At 40.1% G+C, this 22337-nt stretch overlaps 1 protein-coding gene and 1 pseudogene across 1 annotated transcript in view; one reads left to right on the top strand and one right to left on the bottom strand.

Annotated features, from left to right (window-relative positions):
• The window catches only part of SLC44A5 (solute carrier family 44 member 5), a 407523-nt gene that overhangs the window by 24254 nt on the left and 360932 nt on the right, over nucleotides 1-22337 (top strand).
• On the bottom strand, nucleotides 30-241 carry LOC126008146 (uncharacterized; annotated as a pseudogene).

Below are 22337 nucleotides of genomic sequence, written 5' to 3'. Positions count from 1 at the left end.
ATTATTATTATTATTATTATTTTTATGAGGGGAGGTGCACCATTCCCAGAGGTACTGCAATACCGGGTCGATGCGCGGAGCGGACGGAGCAAGCTCCTCTTCCGACTCCCAGCTGCAAAAATCCATTTAATATATTGTCCTCGGATAGAGGACGTATCAGATATTAAACTGATAAGAACAGATACTACACTTGATCTTATCCATTTCTTCCACGTTCTCTTGTTTTGTGGCATAAAGATATTCAAAGTAATTTCTGATTGCCTTTTACATTTCTGTATTATCTGTTGTGATATTCCCCCTTTCAGTTTTTTTTTTGTTTGTTTGTTTTGTTTTGGGGTCATGCCCGGAAGTGCTCAGGGGTTACTCCTGGCTCTACGCTCAGGCTCAGAGATTGCTTCTGGCAGGCTCGGAGGGGGGGGGGGGCGAGGGGGGGGAGACCATTTGGGATGCCAGGATTTGAACCACCATCCTTCTGCATACAGAGCAAACACCCTGCCTCCATGCTATCTCTCTGGCCCATCTCATTCAGTTTATTAAGTTTCTCTCTTTCACTTTCTTTGTGTGTCTTGCTAAAGTTTTATCTATCTTGTTTATTTTTTCAAAGAACCAACTCTTGCTTTCATCACTCTTTTAAAGATTGTTGTTTGGTTTTTCTGTTCATTAATTTCTCCAAATTTTATTATTTCTTTCCTTCTACCTGATTTCAGTTCATTTTATAAAAGTTTTCCAATTTTTTAAGCTGTGCCATTAAGTTATTTATGTATGTCCTGTCTTTCTTCCTGATAAATTCTTGCAAAACTAAAAAATCTCCCCTTAATACAGCTTTTGCTGTGTCTCACAAATTCTGATCGTGTCTTCATTCTTATTTGTTTCAGCAATTTTTTACTTTCATCTTTGACCCACTAGTTGTTCCATATGTTAAAGTGATTTCTCCATTTGTTTGTAATTCACTTCTGTTTTCAGTGCATCATAGTCTGATAGGATAGTTGATACAATTATATCCTCTTTATTATGGAGCTATGTTTTAAGGCCTATTATGGGTCTGTATTCAATAATAATCCATGTGCATTGGAGAAGAATGTGTATTCAGCTTTCTGGGGATTAAAAATATATATATATATTTTATATATATATAAATATATATATTTATACACACAAAATCCTCTCTTCCATTTCTTTCTTCAGAATCAATCTATCCTTGTTATGTTTTAGTCTGGCTGAGCCATCAAGAGGTTACAGGGCAATGTTGAAGTTTTCCACTAATATATTGTATTGTTATTGATATCTTTCTTCAAATTTATTAGCAGTTTTTTTTTTTTTTTTTTTTTTTTGGTTTTTGGGCCACACCCGGTGACGCTCAGGGGTTACTCCTGGCTATGCGCTCAGAAGTCGCTCCTGGCTTGGGGGACCATATGGGACGCTGGGGGATCGAACCGCCGTCCGTCTCCTAGGCTAGCGCAGGTAAGGCAGGCACCTTACCTCGAGCGCCACCGCCCGGCCCCTATTAGCAGTTTTTATAAGTATATTGCAAGTCACTCATTGGCTGCATATATGTTTAGGACTGTGATTACATCCTGGTATATCTATTCATTTATTATTAAGAAATGATCTTATCTGTCTCATCAATATTTTAATCTGAAGTATATGTTCTCTTTTGTTTTTTTTTTTTTTTTTTTTCGCTTTTGCACTCAGGGTTACTCTGGTTCTGTGCTCAGAAATTGCTCCTGGCAGGCATGGGGGACCATATGAGATGCCGGAATTTGAACCACCGTCCATCCTGGATCGGCTACTTGCAAGGCAAACACCCTACCACTGTGCTATCTTTCTGGCCCTGAAGTATATGTTCTCTTATTAGTATGGTCAGCCAACTTCTTTTCAAGGGAGTTCTTTGCTTGAACTATTTTTTTTTTTCAAATTTTGATTTTGAATCTATATTTGCTCTGACTATTCAAATGCATTTGTTGGGCCGGGAAGGTGGCGCTGGAGGTAAGGTGTCTGCCTTGCAAGCGCTAGCGTAGGACGGACCACAGTTCGATCCCCCGGCGTCCCATATGGTCCCCCCAAGCCAGGGGCGATTTCTAAGCGCATAGCCAGGAGTAACCCCTGAGCGTCAAACGGTTGTGGCCCAAAAACAAAAAACAAAAAACAAAACAAAACAAAACAAATGCATTTGTTGCAAGCAGCAGAATGTTGCTTTCAATTTTCTGATCCAGTTTATCACTCTGTATCTCTTAATTGATTCAGTCTGTTGATATTGAGAGAGATGATTATCATAGGATTTTCTGCCATCGTTTTTGTAGAAGCTTGGTAAATTTTAGGGTCTGTCTTGCCTTAAAGTAAACCCTTCAGTTAAGGTTAGTTTTGAGTGTGTAAAATTCCTGAGCTGTTGTTTATCCATAAAGCCATATATTCTTCAAACCTGAAGGAAACCTGAATGAAAGTCTGGCTCAGTGAAGTGTTCTTGGAGAGGTTGTTCATTTCATTGTTGTTCTTGTTGTTGTTTTTATTTTTATTTGCCTTTGGGCCTGAAGGGTTGCTTATGATAAATCTGCTGTGAACCATAAGGATGCTTTTTTGTATGTAGTTTCGCCTTTTGATATTGCTGCTTTCAGTATTCTATCTCTATCTGTGGTTTTTATTATTTGACTATTATGTGCCTTGGGGGTGCTTTTCTTTGTGTCTCTTTTAGTACTTCTCAGACATCAAGGATGTGGGTACATGAACTCTTTAGCTCTGGCAACTTCTCAGCAATGATATTTCTAACTAATTTTAACTATTGCTTCCTATAGGGTTTTTTCCCTGGATCTCTGGGATCCCAATGAATTTTATGTTGTTTCTGTTGAATTTATCTCAAAGGTCTGTTGTCATCTCTTTGGTTATTTTGAGTTTTTTTAAATTTAATTTATTTATTTTAAAAAAACTATTTTGAGTTCTGTCCATTTATTTTAAGTCCCCCCCCCCCCAATTTCTGCTGTAGTATAGAAGTGTTATGCTGCTCATCATCCAGCTCACTGATTCTGTCCTAAGCAGCGATTACTCTGTTAGTGAGGCCTTCTAGTAAGTTTTTCATTTTGAGTATCTAGTTTCTCAGTTCTGTCTTTTCTGCTCTCATTCTCTCTTCACTCTTTCCAACTGCCTATTAAATTTTTTTTTAGCTCTTTGAACACTTTCCACATTTCCTTTCTTTTTCTTTTTCTTTTTTTTTTTTTTGGTTTTTGGGCCACATCCGGTAATGCTCAGGGGTTACTCCTGGCTATGCGCTCAGAAGTAGTTCCTGGCTTGGGGCACCATATGGGATGCCAGGGGATAGAACCATGGTCCGTCCTAGGCTAGCACTGGCAAGGCAGACACCTTACCTCTAGCGCCACCACGCTGGTCCCTCCACATTTCCTTTTTAAAGTCCTTATCAGAGAAGCTACTTACAGAAGGGTGCATGATATTACTTGTATGTTCATAACTACCATCTTCATTTACTTCATTTACTGCATATGGTTCCTTTCCCAATGTGACCTTTGCAGTGTGGTCATTTTAGTTTGTTTGTTTTTTGGGTCATACCCAGTGATGCTCAGGGGTTACTTCTGGCTATGCGCTCAGAAATTGCTCCTGAATTGGGGGACCATATGGGATGCCAGGGGATTGAACCGCAGTCCATCCAAGGTTAGTCCGCGTGCAAGACAAACGCTCTACCGCTGCTCCACTACTCCAGCCCCGTGGTCACATTTTTAATATGTTGTGTGGGGCTCCTTGACTAGAAGCTCCTTGACATTTTTTAAAATTTATTACACACATTCTTGTTAATGACTCCAAGAATAAATAGGAATTTCAGAAACAAAAATTTCTCTTTAGAAGTTATGATCTGTGTCATGGATGCAAAGATTTGATAATTTTTAATTCTCAGAGCATATAGACACTTTCTGAATCAGAATTTAGGATTCAATTTCATCTAGGTTTCTGCAATTATATTTATAATGCTTGTCTCATGTGTCCCTCCCACTTTATTCTTTCCATAGATATTGTATTTGCAATCCTTAAACAAAAATATTCCAGGTGATCTACTCTGGAAATAACTGGGCTGGAAATTTAGGGATTGGGTAGTTGTTACCATAATAATATATGGATTTGTTTCTTCCTCTGTTCAGTGGGAATGAATAAAACTTTTTGAATAGTTTTTATTGTGTGTGTAATAGCTGTAAACCTCAGTTGAGAGAATGCATGTGAAAAAATTGAAATGCTACAGTACAAAATATGTTAATTACATACCGCAACAAATTTGTCAACTAAAATTTTTAGTTTCTTAGCAGAGAATAGTGTTGGCATTGTGGAAAAAATAAATACTAAAGGGAAACTTTCTTTGGTCAAGAGTAGAATGATTCTATTTCATAGGTAGCTAGTATCATGAGGAGAGAACTTGATATTGAGTTGGAAGAACTTCAGAGAAATCTTGGAAATACTCACAAAACACTGTCTCATTTACCTTATTTCTTTGTCTATAAAATGTAAAAGATAGGACACACCCTTTGAATTTACTTATCAGGAACAAATAGAATAAAGTATGTGATAGTATAGTATGAACTGCAAGATATTCTACTTAGTAATTAGTAGAATTAGGCAGTAGTTAGTACTTAGTGATGAAAAAAGAACACATTAAGCTTCAAGATTTTTATTTCATGCACAATATTTGTATACCTTTAGAATTTGAAAAGATGTCAGTTTTATTTCCAATGAAACCAGAGATATTTTCTTGAAAGAAGAAATGTTAACTGAGTTTCATTTCTGCAGACTAAAATAGGCTGTTTTTATTCATTAGTATAAGCCTGATGCATTCCTCTGCTCTGAGAGAAATTGGGTAATTCACATGTTATTCCGATAATCTGCAACCACAAATACATTATATAAAGTTGACTTAGGAGGGCAAAAATCCCATGACTATTTTGTGAATGAAGAAAACGCAGGTCATGTATTATAGTAGGAAGGAATTTATAAAATAACCCACAAACCAGAAACAGAACTGGTTTTAGGACATGCCTTGTGCAAGTTTTCAGTGCTAGGAAAATGAGGGCTAGAATTCAAAACATATACATATATACATGTATATATATATATATATATATATATATATATATATATTTTTTTTTTTTTTTTTTCCTGCTGCACCGAATAGATTCTGGGGCTCCGTTCACCATAGTAAGCCATAGTACAGAGCTGAATCACTAGATGGGAGGTAAGGGGAAAAGTGTTAGAAAAATCTGTGTGGGTTTGGTTAGCAGGAAACTTCAGTTGTAGAGAAGTAATTTCAGGCTTCTGAGCTGCTGTGGGGCCTAGTGTTAATCACCTCTGGATTTACCCCTTGTCCTTTTTGTCTAGCCAGGGAACCTTTATCTTCTTAGATTTTTGTCTGAAGCTCTTGTCTGCTCTTTGTAGACCTGGGGCATTGGAGCGCTCTCTCTCTCTCTCTCTCTCTCTCTCTCTCTCTCTCTCTCTCTCTCTCTCTCTCTCTCTCTCTCTCTCTCTCTCTCTCTCTCTCTCTCTCTCTCTCTCTCTCTCTCCCCCCCCCCCTCTCTCTCCTCTCTCTCTCATTAGTACCTAGAGGACAAGGACTAGCTCTTCTACACCGTGAAGCCTATTGCAAACCCGTTTCTGTCTAGCAGGAGACCAGCCCCTGGATCCCTGGGACACTCTCCCACTCTCCCGCTAGCTCCTCGGACCCTAGATGGTTTAGCTCATTCCTTCATCCCTGGGGTGCCCAAGGACACTCCTAGTCCTTGAGAAGAAAGCGCTTGAAGGCCTGAATAGGTCAACTCTTGCAAGTGTCTGCAAATAGGTTGAACCTCTCTATACCACTTCTTTTTCCCTTCTCTGAGAGTTGGGGAGAGTTAGCCGCAAGCCCTGGGAGTCGTCGCGTGGGTGCAAGTGGGGCTTTAGTAGCCCAGGTTGGGAGGCTTGGGGATGGGGGTGGAAGGGAAGGTCAGCTAGAGGGTTCCAGGCCTGAGTTCTTATTGGTCTGGGAGACAGGTGCAAGTCGCTGGGGAGTAGGTACCCCAGCACCCCACTCCACTTCACCTCTCACATAGTGTCTTAGAGTCAAGAAGAGAGCAACGGAGGCCCAGACCAGCCAGGCAGGCAGGCACCTTGCTGACAGTACCGGACTGAGACTGCCTGGTTCCAGGACTCCTTCCCGGCCCTAGGAGGCTACGGGTTCCCGGCTCAGCTCCCGCAGCGACCCGCACGCAGCCTTCCCCAGCGGGACGGCGTGGGAGGGGGCGCCGGGGAAGGGAGGTGCGGTAAAGCGGGAGAGGTCAGCACTGGGCGGGCGCTCGGGGGTCCCCGCGCCGCCCCTTCCCCGCCTCGCCTCGGCAGCTGGAACGGGAACGCGAGGCTCAGCAGCGCGGCGCGGCCCGGAGCAGCGGAGCGGGGCCGAGAGCGCAGATGCCTTGGCGGCAACAAAGAGGCGGCTGAGCTCGCGGGAGGCAAAGCCACGGCTTCCCGCTGGTGGAACCGTTCCGGCGGCGGCTGGAGGACGCGCGCGGGGGGTCCGGGGGCGGGCACGGGGCCGACGATGGCCCCGAAGAGAAAGCCCCGCGGCTGTCAGGGTGAGTCCCGCCCGCTTCCCATCTCATTCTCCGGGCCCGGTTCTGTCTGCCCGTCCAGGCTCCGCCAAGTGCGACGCTGCCCTCCGGGGAAAGAGTTTTTGCCTTCCCCTCCGCGCGCGGGGTGCTGCGGGGTGGGCAGCTAGTGGGGGGACTTGAGCTCCTCTGCTGCATCTCCCTTCGCCTCCGGGAGACTGGCAGGAGTTTGTCCCATTTTTTTTTCCTTTTACCAGAAACCTGGAAACGAACTGCAGACAGATGTTTCTCCTCTCACCGCACCCCTTTCCTAGTTTGAGGGGTGGTCATTGCTCATCTTCCTATAGGGTAGTGGAGAGCGGATTCGCTCTAGGGCTCTTCTCGGATTCTGTTTTTCTTTGACTTTTTATTTATTTGATTTTTTTGTATTACCTCCTCTCCATCTCTAGGGTGACAAGTTCTGCATCTATTTGCTCTCACTGTCTATTCCTAAAAGACTTCCTCCCACTACTCCCTTTTCTAAAGATTTAGGGAAAACTTGGTAGTCGCCTGGTCCTTGCCCTTCATCATTCTTTCCCCCCCAATGTCCAGGCCGGCCGAGTCTGGCCAAACATCTCCCCCTGTTGCTGCTTTGCAGCCTGGAGCATCTCAAGTTGGAAAGTTCAGGAGGAGGAGGAGGAGGCGCGGTAACTGGGTGGTACCCGGGCGGGTGAGCTGGTTGCTGGGAGGGCTTGGCGGTATTGCCCCGCGGTCCGGGGCTGGAAGGATTAGGGAGCTTCAAGATTAGTGTCCGGTCAGGGCGCCCCTGGGACTGGCGGTAGCGCGCGGGGAGCAAGGTGTCCGGGTCGCGGAGGTCGAGGTTCTCCTGGACCCGGCACGCTCGACCTGCAAGTGCCACCTGCAAGTAGTGGCCGTTGGGTCTCATCGAGGGGGGCGGGGCTAGAGGGGGCCGGTTTGACAGCTGCAGGGCGCAGATAGCTGGGTATCCCGGTTCCAGCCCGGGCATGGTGCAAAGGAGGGGATTTGCAGCTTCTGGGTTATCTGGGCTCGAATCTGGGATGCCTTATGCTCGGGAGGCGAAGATTTCGGGTGCCTCCAGGATTGTGCAAATAGCCCCCCCCGCCCGCCCCCAAGTCCGAGCGGAGTTTCATTGATGATCTCAGCCCCTCAGGGGATCCGTCACACTTGGCAAGCTGCTTATTGTCCCCATCCCGCAGCACCCCCCAGTCTTGTTTCTGGGAGCTTAGCTCAACTCTAGAGGTCACCCGAGGGACACAACTTTATCTTGGCTCTTCAGCTTGACGTTTAATTGTTTCCAAGTAAGTAGATCACTTAGTGGAAAAGGTTTGGAACGTCAATTCAGAACCACAAACATCCAGATCTTCGGTTAAAAGTGTAATATAACTATGGATTTTATTGTTGTGCAATTCTTTAAAAAATATTACAGCACCTGTAAAATAAAATAGGCCTTCCACTTCTCTTTCCCACCCCCTTTCCATTTGTATCAGTATATGTTTATAGTGATAAACGCTAATAAAAGAAGAGAGTATATTTATCTATGGTTCTTTTAAACAAGGTATCAGAAAGTTAGCTGAAATTCAGACAGACAAGTTGCATTAGCTGCACTTTTGGTTCTTTGCTTTTTTTTTTTTATGGAACCATATGGCACGATAAGCTAAAGGGGGGATTGGTTTTCAGCACTGCTGATGTGGCTATTCATTCGCAGAATACATCATATCCCAAACCTTGCAGACTCTACATAGTCTTCGATGAGTGGAAAGACTGTACAGTATGTCCTAGTTGGAGACCGTCTTTTTTTTTTTTTAATAATTTTTATTGTGACCAATGTGAATTACAAGTCTTTCACAGTTATATTTAAGGTACATAGTGACAGTGAATTAGGGCCATTCCCACCACCAGTGTTGACCTCCCTCCACCCAAGGAGACAGTCTTACATATGAAGTTAATCTTGGCAGGAGCACAAAAATATACAAGGAGACTAAAATCATAAAAGCTGAATATAAGAGATTTGATGGAAAAGACACCTTTCTTTATTTGTCCTTCAAATCATGAAGTTTTTATATGCCAACATAAACTTGTGTAGCCTCTTAAATTTTATTAGTGACATAATTGAAGAAAACCATTTATTAGAGTTTTGTCATTCAATTGTTAATAGTTCTTATGGAAGACTTAATCAAGCATGGGGCCGGAGAGATAGTACAATGGCGTTTGCCTTGCAAGCAGCCAATCCAGGACTCAAGGTTGTTGGTTCGAATCCAGGTCCCATATGGTCCCCCCTGCCTGCCAGGAGCTATTTCTGAGCAGATAGTCAGGAGTAACCCCTGAGCATCGCCCCAAAACAAAAACAAAAACAACAAAAAGATTTAATCAAGCTTTCCAAGGATATATGCTCCCAACAAATCTTACAGTGTTTCTATTAGTTATTTTTCGTGTCTATCATTGAGCACAGGATGCCACACATAGGAGGCATCATGCACTCTGTCAACTTTGCTTTCTACCTAGACCTGTAATTTTATAAAAATAAGGTTCCCTCCCCACCCTAGATATAGATAGAGGACTGGGCTGTACAGGCACAAAGAAGGAAGTGGCAAAACACTCTTAGAGTGGAATTTTGGCACTTCTCTGATTTGGCATTTTGAAAACTTACTTTTGAAGAGTAATGAAAAAGCACTCCTGAAATAAGCAGTTAATCAAAATCAATGTGGCTTCTATGAAGGAAAATAAAGATTTTTCATATTTCATATTTTTTTCTTTTTTGTGGTTTTTGGGTCACACCTGGCAGTGCTCAGGGGTTATTCCTGGCTCCAGGCTCAGAAATTGCTCCTGGCAGGCACAGGGGACCATATGGGACGCCGGGATTCGAACCGATGACCTCCTGCATGAAAGACAAATGCCTTACCTTCATGCTATCTCTCTAGCCCCATATTTCATATTTTTTTTTTTTTTTGGTTTTTGGGCCACACCCGGTGACGCTCAGGGGTTACTCCTGGCTATGCGCTCAGAAGTCGCTCCTGGCTTGGGGGACCATATGGGACACCGGGGGATCGAACCATGGTCCGTCCTAGGCTAGCGCAGGCAAGGCAGGCACCTTACCTTTAGCGCCACCGCCCGGCCCCTATATTTCATATTTTTAAGGGAAATATGCATTATTTAGTTCTTATTGACTGCTTTCTCTCTCTCTTTTCTCTCTCTTCTCTCTCCTTCATTCTCTCATGCTGTTTCCATTTTTAATTTGTATTAGTTGCACCCAGTGGTGTTCAGGGTTTACTCCTGGCTTTGTGCTCAGTCAGGAATCACTTCTTGGCTAAGCTGTCGTCCTACTGCTGTAATTTGGCTCCAGCCCTTCAAGTTTCCATTTTTTAATCAGTTAATTTAATATAGGAATGCTACTATTTTTTTAATTTACCAAGTTTCACTTTAGCAAAGCAGGATTAGTTTTTATAGATACAAAGGGAAATCCACAAAGCTGTATTCCATTAGCTCAGTTTTACCTTTGATGCCACTGGTGTGTCAAAGGTCCCTGGGTGACTAATGTGAAGTGGACAGGAGAGACACAGAAGGAAATCTAGATTCTTTCTCTTCACATCTATCACCTCAGGAATAGCTGGAAGATCTAGGACTATGGGCCTTACTTTTTGCAGGAAAAGAAAGTCAGTTCTAACCCATATCTAGTCTGTCAGGTTCCTGGCCTTTCTCTCAGAAAAGAATTTCAGGAGCAGATGAGCAGTGAAGTAAAAACAGGTTTTATTTAGAAATTCTAAGGAAAGAGAGGGGGAGAGAGACAAAAGACAGATTGAGAGGACCGAGCACATCAAAAATGGAGAGGGAATCCCAATACAATCCCAGTATTAAAAGTGTGAAAAGTATATGAAAATACGCATCTCAAGAGGGGAGATGCAGACGACATGCTCAGGTAACATGTATCTGAACAACATATATGTACATTTGCTTTGTTTCCTATTGGTTTATATATAGGGTTTCTCCCATGCTTCCTCTAATGGGTCTTTCTACCTGGATAAAAGCCTGTTGCTAGAATGGTTATCTGGTGAAGAGTAGGGGAAGGTTGATGGCCTTTTTTGATTCCTTTTCCTTGGCCTTTGTTCTTGCTGGAGCATCTCTCTGTAGGTGGTGCAACCTTCTCTGGGCCTGTGTTGGCACCAGGTAAAGGTCTTGATCACTATTTGTCCATGAGAAGAGTCCTGACAGTAATGCTTTTAATAGCTAAGGCCAGCAACAGAATTCAAATTCTGTCTCATGGTTTTATTATTTCAAGAACTGTTTTTCCTTTTTTTGGTTTCTGGGTCACACCCGGCGGCTCTCAGGGATTACTACTGGCTCTGTGCTCAGAAATAGTTCCTGTCTGGCTCAGGGGACCATATGGGATGCCAGGATTTGAACCACCGTTTGTTCTGGGTCAGCTGTGTGCAGGGCAAATACCCTACCTCTGTGCTATATCTCTCCAGCCCCTATCTCAAGAACTTTTATTGCATCCCCCAAACTCATTGTCATGGTGGTGGAGAGGAGCTTCCCTACTTGTCTGCCTGCTTTGTCCTTTTAAAGACAATTTTGCAAATGCATCTGACTGCAGATTCAGTGCATGGCTCACAGACATCTGCTTCTAAGCTCCAAACTGGGCTTCCTAGTAGAAAGCCAAATTGTTAAATATCTGGGCTTTTCTTGCAGGGGGCAGGTCTTCTGAGGTGAACTTTGCTGGGTAATAAGCTATAGACTTAGTATTCCATGCTGTGTTGGTTATCCTCTTAGGAGAACTGCTTCTCTCTTCGGCTTATCTACACTGCATGAAAAAGAGAGATCGTTTGTTGGTGTGTATAACAGGTTGGATGCTCATTGGCCTCCAAATTCCCAGCAATATTGAGACTGCAGGTCTAAAGCAGTTAGAAATTTGCCAAAGAGAAATAGAATGCATCCTAATGTAGCCAAAAGAATAAGATAAGTTAGCAGTATTTCTCAGGGGATATTTATCCTTTATGTGTGGCAGCTCAACCAAAGGATTACTTCTCAAAAAGACAAAATATCAGCTCAATATTTGTAATTTCTTAGAAAAAATACTGTAGCCTAAGGCTTTAAGAAGACCTAAAATTATGTTATTAACAATAGTTATAGTAAAACAGTCCACACACAAAATAATTTTTTTTTAAATATAGATAATTTGGGTTGTAATGACAGAACAGAAGACTGGGCACTTGCCTTGCACACAGCCAACCTGAATTGATCCATGGCACCTGCATGGTCCCTTGAGCCTTCCAGGAATGATCCCTATGCTAAATCCAGGGGTAAGCCTTGAGCAATACTAGATGTGCACCTCCAAATAAAAAAGTATTTTATGATTTTTACTGAATTGTTTTAAGTTTAAAGTTTATGATTGAATTTTCTAATCATGAATTATTTAGCTATTTGTTGAGCCTAGAGTATATCATGTTTTGTGGAACTTAAAAGGGATACATGATTGAAAATGATACTCAGAAGCAGTGGTCCTCAAACTACAGCCCATGGCCACTTATTGTGCTTGTTCCCGTTTTGCTTTTTCACTTCAAAATAAGATATATGCAGTATGCATAGGAATTTATTCATAGTTTTGTTTTTACTATAGTCCGGCCCTCCAACAGTCTGAGGGACAGTGAACTGGCCTTTTAAAAAGTTTGAGGACGACTGCTCGGAAGGATGGATTTGGCATGAGGAAACTGGAAGGATCTGGAATGAGGTTACAAATCATGATCAGGACACTTTCACTATGTTTAATGTTTAAATAGTTTTAATAGTTACGTTTAAACTATGTGTCACATAATTTAACACTATGGAATTTACTTTAAGATTATCTAAAAAGGTAACGTGTGAAATCACCCCACATGACATATTTCCAATCCTTGATGAATCTGTCTTTAGCAGGTAGTCATGAAGAATTAATAAACCAAGCCAGTCAGGAGAGAACCATAGGCTTGGATTGACTTCTTGCCTTGATCTCTCTCTCTCTCTCTCTCTCTCTCTCTCTCTCTCTCTCTCTCTCTCTCTCTCTCTTCCTTCTTTTTTCTCTCTTCTCTCTTCCTTTCTCTCTCTCTCTCTTCCTTCTTTTTTCTCTCTTCTCTCTCCTTCTCTCTCTCTTTTCTCTCTCCCAAAAACCTAACCTGTCATTATTCTTCCAGTACAAATTCAACTGGGGGAGGGTCAAGTGAGATCCAGGACTTTTAGGAATCAAAGGGATAAGTGAAAAGAAAAGAGGAAGTTGGGGGAAATATCTTTGTTTTGGATAAAAGCAGGATGTGATGTTACCCTTCCCCCCAACTTCCTGGCTATCTCAACTGGAGAGGGAGACCCTCCCAAAGCTGGGAGGGGTCTGGTTGGTAATTTAAGGGCTTTCCTGGGGAAAAGGTAGAGGAAAGAGATTCAGCAGCAGGGACCTCAGAAGGAAGATGCAACACGGAAAGATGAGAGACAGGATAGATGCAGGAGTGGGAAAAAGGCTGCTTAGCTTAGAAGCGATGTGAGATATGCACATGGCGGTTAGGGCCTAAATATAGCTTCATGTCTCCTGAAATCTGACTGCTGTGGATCCAGTACTTACCCTGAACCCTCAGACCAGACAGGCCAAAGAAGCTGCAGGCGCTGGACAGGCCGAGAAAGGCTCCACAATTCATCCACTACAATCAAGGGCTCTATAAATAATATTTAATTCAACATTACATAACAGTGGAATTTGGTAGAAAGTAATTTTGTTTTTTTTTTTTTAGGTTTTTTTTTTTTTTTTTTTTGGTTTTTGGGCCACACCCGTTTGACGCTCAAGGTTTACTCCTGGCTATGTGCTCAGAAATCGCTCCTGGCTTGGGGGGACCATATGGGACGCCGGGGATCGAACCGCGGTCCGTTCCTTGGTAGCGCTTATCTCTAGCGCCACCTTCCCGGCCCCGAAAGTAATTTTGTATGCCAAGTTCTGTATGACATAAAACTTCAAGTCTTGAGGTAGAAATGAGGTGGTAGTTTGGGATGTTCACATAGGTAAGAGAGGTCGGTTTGAAATATAATGTGTAAGTTAGAAATAATCAAGATGAGACCAGATATTTTTGATCCTAACTTCGGAATAGAGGGTACAGCCCGTTGATACTCATTAGGTGTTTTTTTTTTTTAAGTTTTGATTGAAATTTTCCCTGTATTTAAGCACCATGATTACACACATAATTGTAGTTGGGTTTTAGTCATAAAAAACATAAAAAGTCCTATAAAACACCTTTTATTTAAGCACCATGATTACACACATGATTGTAGTTGGGTTTCATTCATAAAAAACACCTTTTTCATTAGGTGTTTAAATTTGACTAGATCGCATTACATTATATTTGATGTTACATTCATTTCCTTAAGGATGATGTAAAAGAGAGAAGCTTTTTAAATCAGTTTTTGTGATCAAATAAGGCTACCCAATGTGCATCACTTTCCTAAACAGTTCAGTTATGCGTATTTTTTCTTACTCAGTGAGCATTAGAGGTTGAAATATTGTCAGCATTTCTAGGAATTGTTGCTGAAAAATCATTTAGAGAAAAACAACGATGAATTCAACATTTTAATAAAGACTGTCAGATATAAAGTCTTTCAGAGTAAGTAATTATTGGAAAAAGCATATTGCTGTATTACAAGTGGTTGCTAGAGAGTCTGGAGCTTACGGACTGTTCAGTTGATGGAATGTAGAAGGTGGTGAGGTTTCCTAGGAAACAGAGAAGGGTCTATGAACAAAGAGGGGTGTAGGGAGAGGGGACATGGAAAAACCTTGAAATCGTTAGTCAATTTGTGCCTTATTTTCCCAAGAAAAGTCGAAGTTTGATATGAGCGTATTCCAGGAACAACTTTAGCACCAAAGAAGTTCAAATCAGTAAATCTTTTATGTTTCCAACTGATTTTTATGCTGAAGTCTTTATAATAATAAAATAATACAGCCTTCTAAAAATTGTTTTGATTTTACATTTTTGGTTAGTTTTTCTTTATGAGTACACATATCACTGATGAGATGAGTTTAAAATAATGAACAATGAAAGTTGCTGTTTGTTGGACACAGTTGCTTGACATTTTGGTTAGCAAAAAACCATGCTTATGGGTCTCTGATCTTATGTGATGTTGGCAGGTGGGAAATGGGGACTGTTGGATAATTTTCTACCCTGTAAGCCTTTGTGACAGTGCTAAGGAAAACATAATCATTTTACAGGTCCCTAGTGCTTTCTTCCACCCCAAACATTATTTCGTCTATGTCTTCCCCTTCTCCTATAAAGAATGAAAATTAGAAATATACTAAGAATATTTGTGACTAAGCTTTTGTTCAGTCCTTCATCCTCTTCTTTGTGTTTCTTTGGAAAAGTAGACTAGTACTTTGGTCATTGCGTAACTAAGAATGGGAGTATGACCCTCAGTGATACTGTAGTAACACCACGTAAGTGTTTATGACATCAGCTTTTTTCCATTGTCTTGAGACAGATTATGTTAGAATTAGAAGGCAGTAGAGTGGAGATATGATATAGTAGAGGTAAGTGATGCTCCCAAAACTAGTATTTCTATGAGGAATTTGATCAGTTTATCATTCATAAATACACATTCTGTGTAATACAAGATTTATCTTGATTATATATGTATTAGATAATTTAAGACAAGATATATTTTATTAATAAATATGTATGTATATATATTCATTCACACAATTTAAAATTTGGTTGTTTACTATTTGTAAAGGCATACTTTATATATCTTGATATATGAATATGTAATTTATGTAGCAGTGCCCATTTCCCAGTTCACATTCAGACTTTATTATTTATTCGTGATGATTTTTTTCATATGTGAGAAAATATTGAGATTCAGTGACATTAGAGATTTCATAAGGTTTAAGAATAAATTGTATCTTGTGGATAGAGGAATAATCAAACCTCATGGCTCTTTTTTCTTTTTTTGTGTAAATATAGTTTATTAATATATGTTTACTTTCCTTTTCTGAATATCACATCCCCTGGTATTCAGGGACTAACTCCTGGCTCTTTGATGAGGAATCAAATCTGGCAATACTTGGGGTTCTGGGGGACCATATGTATTTCCAGGGATTATTGAACCAGGGTTGCCTACATGCAAATGATATACCTCATTTGCTTCCATTCTCATCTCTGCCCACTTTCTTTAAATTCTATCAAACCTAACATTGAAAGGTAGATTATCAATTTATTTGTACTTGTTAAATCAAGAGGATTATATATTTCTATAAATTTGAATTTTCTCAAAATTGACACAATTTTATTATTTGGGGCACACTTTAAAATCAAGAAATGCATTGCTAATGAAAAAAATCTTCATAGTGGTTTCAATCTTCTTCACCTACTGGTATTCATCCTTTTACATACTTCCTTTTATCCTTACTGAATTCTGATTAGTATGGGCAGTAGTCTACATGAGAAGACTAACCACCATGTGCATGAAAATAGAGTGGCTTCTACTTTGCTTGCAAGATCCTATTCTCCTTTATATTGTTTACTTTGGGGGAAAACCAACTGTTACATTGTGAAAACTCTCAAGCATCCTTATAGACCAGTATGTGGGAAAGTGCTGAGGCTTCTTGCTAATAGCCAGCAACAACTTGCCTGCTTCATGCGCAATCTACCCTGGAAACAGACCCTCCAGCTGTCCCTATAATGCCAGCACTGTCTGTGTAAGGTCCCAGTCAACATATGATGAACTTTCTGAGAACTCTGATTGAGAAATCTCCAACCAGGCTGCTTTTGAATTCCTTCAATGATGAAACTGTGAGAGATAATAAATGTGTATTATTGCCTCAAATTGCTAAATGTTGGGGTAATTTGTTATACAGCATGAGATAATGAATATATCTGTTGTTCATTATTTTGCACCTTTCTTAAGAGGCAGGGAAATTTTAATGGTGTGTACAAATTAGAGGATATGCATGTGTGAAAAAGGACTTTGTAAAGACTCCACAATAATAGACTTAATTTACTTATTTTTATAAGTAAATTTTTGAATTTTCCCATTCTCCATCTGCCACTTCCAAGCTCCTGAAACAAAAGTATATTTTAATTCACTCCAGTCTTTATTAGTTTCAGCAGCAGCCTTGAATCTTATTTCTCTTACCACTTGAGTGGTTAATAATAAAACCCTGAAGTTTTTTTTTTTTTTCTTTTCCTTTGAGATACTTTTAGCAGTTTAATTTTGCCTTCCTCTTCCAACCCACACATCACCTTTCAGGTTATATTTCCAACTTTCTGTAGTTTGGTACTGCATTTGTTTAATAACTATTATAAATAATATAAAGATATTATAATAATTTCCTCCCCTTCCCTTTGCTGTACTTTTTGATGATGATGATCTTATAATCACAGGAGTTTCATGATGTCTGCAGTCCTTGCGGTGTCCTTACACAAAGCTGTTGTGGTACTTGCTTATGTGTTTGCTGCCATGTAGATGTTGTCCGAGGCACAGAATTTCTGGTTGTGGTGGTTGCTATGGATCTCTGTGATTTTTATACAAGCTTTCATCAGATCTCACACTTCTCGACCTTGACACTTTCTTTTTTATTTTTAATTTTTTTATTTAAACACTTTATTACATACATGATTGTGTTTGAGTTTCAGTCATGTAAAGAATATGTGCCCATCACCAGTGCAACATTCCCATCACCAATGTCCCAAATCTCCTCCCCACCCAACCCCTGCCTGTACTCTACACAGGCTTTCTATTTCCCTCGTATATTCTCATTATTAGGATAGTTCAAAACTATCCTAAACTAAAGTTTAGGATCCTATAACTAAAAGTTATTTCTCTAACTAAACTCATCACTCTTTGTGGTGAGCTTCATGAGGTGAGCTGTAACTTCCAGCCCTTTTCTCTTTTGTGTCTGAAAGTTATTATTGCAAGAATGTCTTTCATTTTTCTTAAAACCCATAGATGAGAGAGACCATTCTGCGTTTCTCTCTCTCTCTCTCTCTCTCTCTCTCTCTCTCTCTCTCTGACTTATTTCACTCAGCATAATAGATTCCATGTACATCCATGTATAGGAAAATTTCATGACTTCATCTCTCCTGACAGCTGCATAATATTCCATTGTGTATATGTACCACAGTTTCTTTAGCCATTCATCTGTTGGCTGTTTCCAGAGTCTTGCTATGGTAAATAGTGCTGCAATGAATATAGGTGTAAGGAAGGGGTTTTTGTATTGTATTTTTGTGTTCCTAGGATATATTCCTTAGGAGTGGTATAGCTGGATCGTATGGGAGCTCGATTTCCAGTTTTTGGAGGAATCTTCATATCGCTTTCCATAAAGGTTGAAGTAGACAGCATTCCCACCAGCAGTGGATAAGAGTTCCTTTCTCTCCACATCCCCGCCAACACTGCTTGTTCTCATTCTTTGTGATGTGTGCCAATCTCTGGGGTGTGAGGTGGTACCTATTGTTTTGATTTGCATCTCCCTGATGATTAGTGATGTGGAGCATTTTTTCATGTGTCTTTTGGCCATTTGTATTTCTTCTTTGTCAAAGTGTCTGTCCATTTCTTCTCCCCATTTTTTGATGGGATTAGATGTTTTTTCTTGTAAATTCCTGTCAGTGCCTTGTATATTTTGTAGATTAGCCCCTTGTCTGATGGGTATTGGGTGAATAGTTTCTCCCACTCAGTGGGGGGCTCTTGTATCCTGGGCGCTATTTCTTTTGAGGTGCAGAAGCTTCTCAGTTTAACATATTCCCATATGTTAATCTCTGCTTACACTTGCTTGTATTAGGAATGAAAAATGAGAGATCACTACTGATATGGTAGAGATCCAAAGGGTAATTAGAAACTACTTTGAGAAAATATATGCCACAAAAAATGAAAACCTGGAAGAAATGGATACATTTTTGGACTCTTATAATCTTCCACGGTTGAATGAAGAGGATGTAGCATATCTATACACACCCATCACTATTGAGAAAATTAAGACAGTAATCAAATGTCTGCCCCAAAACAAAAGCCCAGGTCCAGATGGATTTACTAATGAATCCTTTCAAACCTTTCAAGAGGAACTTCTACCAATCCTGGCAAGACACTTTCATAAAATCAAAAAAAACAGGAAAACTTCCAAATAGCTTTTATGAAGCCAACATCACCTTGATACCTAAACCAGACAGAGATACTACCAAAAATAAAATTACAGACCAATATTGCTGATGAATACAGATGCAAAGATCCTCAACAAAATCCTGGCAAATAGGATTCAATGCCTCATTAAGAAGATTATACACTACGATCAAGTAGGTTTCATCCCAGGAATGCAAGGCTGGTTTAACATCCATAAATCTATCAACATAATACAAAACATCAACAACAAGAAATATAGAAATCACATGATCATATCAATAGACGCTGAGAAAGCATTTGATAAGGTCCAACACCCATTCTTGATCAAAACTCTCAGCAAGATGGGAATGGAAGGAACCTTTCTAAATATAGTTAAGGCCATCTACCACAAGCCAGAGGCAAATATTGTCCTCAATGTAGAAAAACTGAAAACCTTTCCTCTGAATTCTGGCACAAAACAAGGCTGTCCTCTCTCACCACTCCTATTCAACATAGCACTGGAAATACTTGCTATAGCGATTAGGCAAGAAAAAGATATCAAGGGAATCCAGATAGGAAAGGAAGAAGTCAAGCTCTCGCTGTTCGCATATGACATGATACTCTACCTAGAAAACTCTAAAGTCTCTACGAAAAAGCTTCTAGAAACAATAGACTCATATAGCAAGGTGGCAGGCTACAAAATTAACACAAAAACATCAATGGTCTTTTTATACACCAATAGTAATAAGGAAGAAATGGACATTAAGAAAACAACCCCATTCACAATAGTGCCACACAAACTCAAATATCTTGAAATCAACTTGACTAAAAATGTGAAGGACCTATACAAAGAAAACTATAAAACTCTGCTCCAAGAAATAAGAGAGGACATGTGGAAATGGAAGCACATACCCTGTTCATAGATTGGCAGGATTAACATTAAAATGGCAATACTCCCCAAAGCATTGTACAGATTTAATGCGATCTCTCTAAAGATATCCATGACATTCTTCAAAGAAGTGGATCAGGCACTTTTGAATTTCATTTGGAACAATAAACACCCTAGAATAGCTAAAGCAATCATTGGGAAAAAGAATATGGGAGGAATCACTTTCCCCAAATTTAAACTTTACTACAAAGCAACAGTTATCAAAACAGCATGGTATTGGATTAGTGGAATAGGTTTGAATACTCAGAGAATGTTCCCCAGACATACAATCACCTAATTTTTGATAAAGGAGCAAGAAATCCTAAAAGGAGCAAAGAAAGCCTCTTCAACAAGTGGTGTTAGCACATCTGGCTAGCCACTTGCAAAAAATTGAACTTAGACCCCCAGCTAACATCATGTATGAAGGTTAAATCCAAATGGATGAAAGACCTCAATATCAGACCCGAAACCATAAGATATATAGAACAACATGTAGGTAAAACACTCCAGGACATTGAGACTAAAGGCATCTTCAAAGAGGAAACTGCACTCTCCAAGCAAGTGACCTTGACACTTTCACATGTTTTCACCTTGCAGTGCTCACTGGTTGAGGGGAGAGAGTTGTACCTCTTATTTGGCATTCAAACACCTGGCTATGATGTGATCAGAAATTACTTGCAGTACTAGGGCAGACCTCAATGACATTTATTATTTTTATTTTTTGAAATTAATCTCTTGAATTATCTTGAATTACAAAGGTACTAAGTTATTTCTTCACCAGTGAGCTAGCTAATTTTTAAACAAAGATACCCCAAATAAAGTAGAATGCTGAAAAGTTGTGGAAGACAAGTGGCCACAACTAACCCAACTTTTTTTTTCTTTTTTCCAAGGTATCATCTAGACTTTATGTGGAAAATTCTTAGGTTGTGATATAATGGCATTTTTATCTTTCTGGCTGCACAGTTATGAATTCTGAGTTAGCCTTTTCCAGGTTCCTGCTCAACACAGATTGAATCAGTCACTGCTATTGATTCTAAGTATTTTTTCTTTACCTCCATAGCTAGACAGAATTTAGTGCTTATCATTTCTAATATGGATTTGAAGCACATATACTCTCATTGTTACTTTGCATTATTAGAGCTTCTTGATATTCTTTACTTTCCACACAGTGAAAGAGACTCCCCAAAAACAAATGTGATCATTTTAAAACTCAAAATTCCAGTAATGACTCTTCATTACCTACATTCGACAAACTAAACATTTCAAAACAAGTAACATGTTATCTGCTACATAATTTCTTTGTTGCATTGATCTACCACCATCTCCCACAACATCCCCAAGCTTAATTATTAGCTTAATATTGGGTCACATAGCCTAAAATTGGGGCCACACAGTTTTTTTTTTATATTTCTCTGCGTTTGTGATTCTTGTTTTTTTTAATTTTTTAATGCTGAAAATCCTTTTTTTAAAATTCTTCGAGATTCAGTACAATTATCTCTCTTTTCCTTCATGAACAGACATTTTTATCTATTTTCCCATCTGACTTGCCCATCCTGTCCTATGCATGTCTTCTCATTATCTCTTTGTGCTCCTATTGTGAGTTAACAAGTTTAACTTGTCCATCTTCTTTCTCAGTTCTGTAGGTAGACTTCTGTCCTGAAGTAAAGTGAACCAGAATTTGACAAGGAGTCAGTCAGTGGCTTGACAAGTCAGAGTCCAAGTTACTGAGTCAGCAACCTCCTATTGTGCCTGTGATGTGATAACCTGTGTTTTAGTGATAAGAGGACAGTACCTATCCCTAAGCCATCAGCCAGAATGCTGTTCCCTAGGATTATGTTCAATCTTTCTGACTTCATTTGTTTTACTGGATCTAACGCGGACCCCTGTCTGAATTTGAACCCAAGTCTTAGTACAATTAACAAGGGATGAAGTCCTCACAGTGCTTCAAGTTTTCCATGTGTCTATTAATCCACATTTCTGGGACCCTCTGTAGATAGTACCCACTAGACTCTGACATCTGTGAAGGTCCTGGTTATATTATTGTTCTTTAATCTGAAATGGATAGAATAAATCTAGCATGTACTTAAATAAACTATACATGTACATTTCTTAATATTTCAGCTGTTTCCCATTTTTTTTTTGTTTTGTTTTTGGGTCACAACTGGTAGTGCTCAGTGGTACTCCTGGCTCCACACTCAGAAATCGCTCCTGGCAGGCTCGGGACCATATGGAATGCCGGAATTCGAACTACTATCCTTCTGCATACAAGGCAAATGCCCTACCTCCATGCTATCTCTCCGGCCCCGTTTTTCATAATTTTGATAGCAATAGTTTGTTAATTGCATTGCTTTCAGATTAACATAATTAACTGAAAATTTTAGTTTTCTTTGTAAATATAATGTCGTAGTTTGTGTTTGTGTGCATGTACTATGGCTTGGGGGACCATATGGGATGCCGGGGGATCGAACCGCAGTGGGTCCAAGGCTAGTGCAGGCAAGGCAGGCACCTTACCTCTAGCGCCACCGCCCTGCCCCAGTTGAATATTTTTTTAAGTTAAGAGATCCAATAACTTTTCTGACGGCTGTCATTAAAATTTTCCTATACATGGATGTACATGGAATCTATTATGCTGAGTGAAATAAGTCAGAGAAAGAGAGATAGATGCAGAATAGTCTCACTCATGTATAGGTTTTAAGAAAAATGAAAGACATTCTTGCAATAATTTTCAGAGACAAAAGAGA

The sequence above is a fragment of the Suncus etruscus genome, chromosome 4 (assembly GCF_024139225.1).
Source record: "Suncus etruscus isolate mSunEtr1 chromosome 4, mSunEtr1.pri.cur, whole genome shotgun sequence".
NCBI classification, from domain to species: Eukaryota; Metazoa; Chordata; class Mammalia; order Eulipotyphla; family Soricidae; genus Suncus; species Suncus etruscus.
The sequence above is the reverse complement of the archived record's forward strand: the minus strand, read 5'-3'. Positions and strand labels throughout refer to the sequence as shown.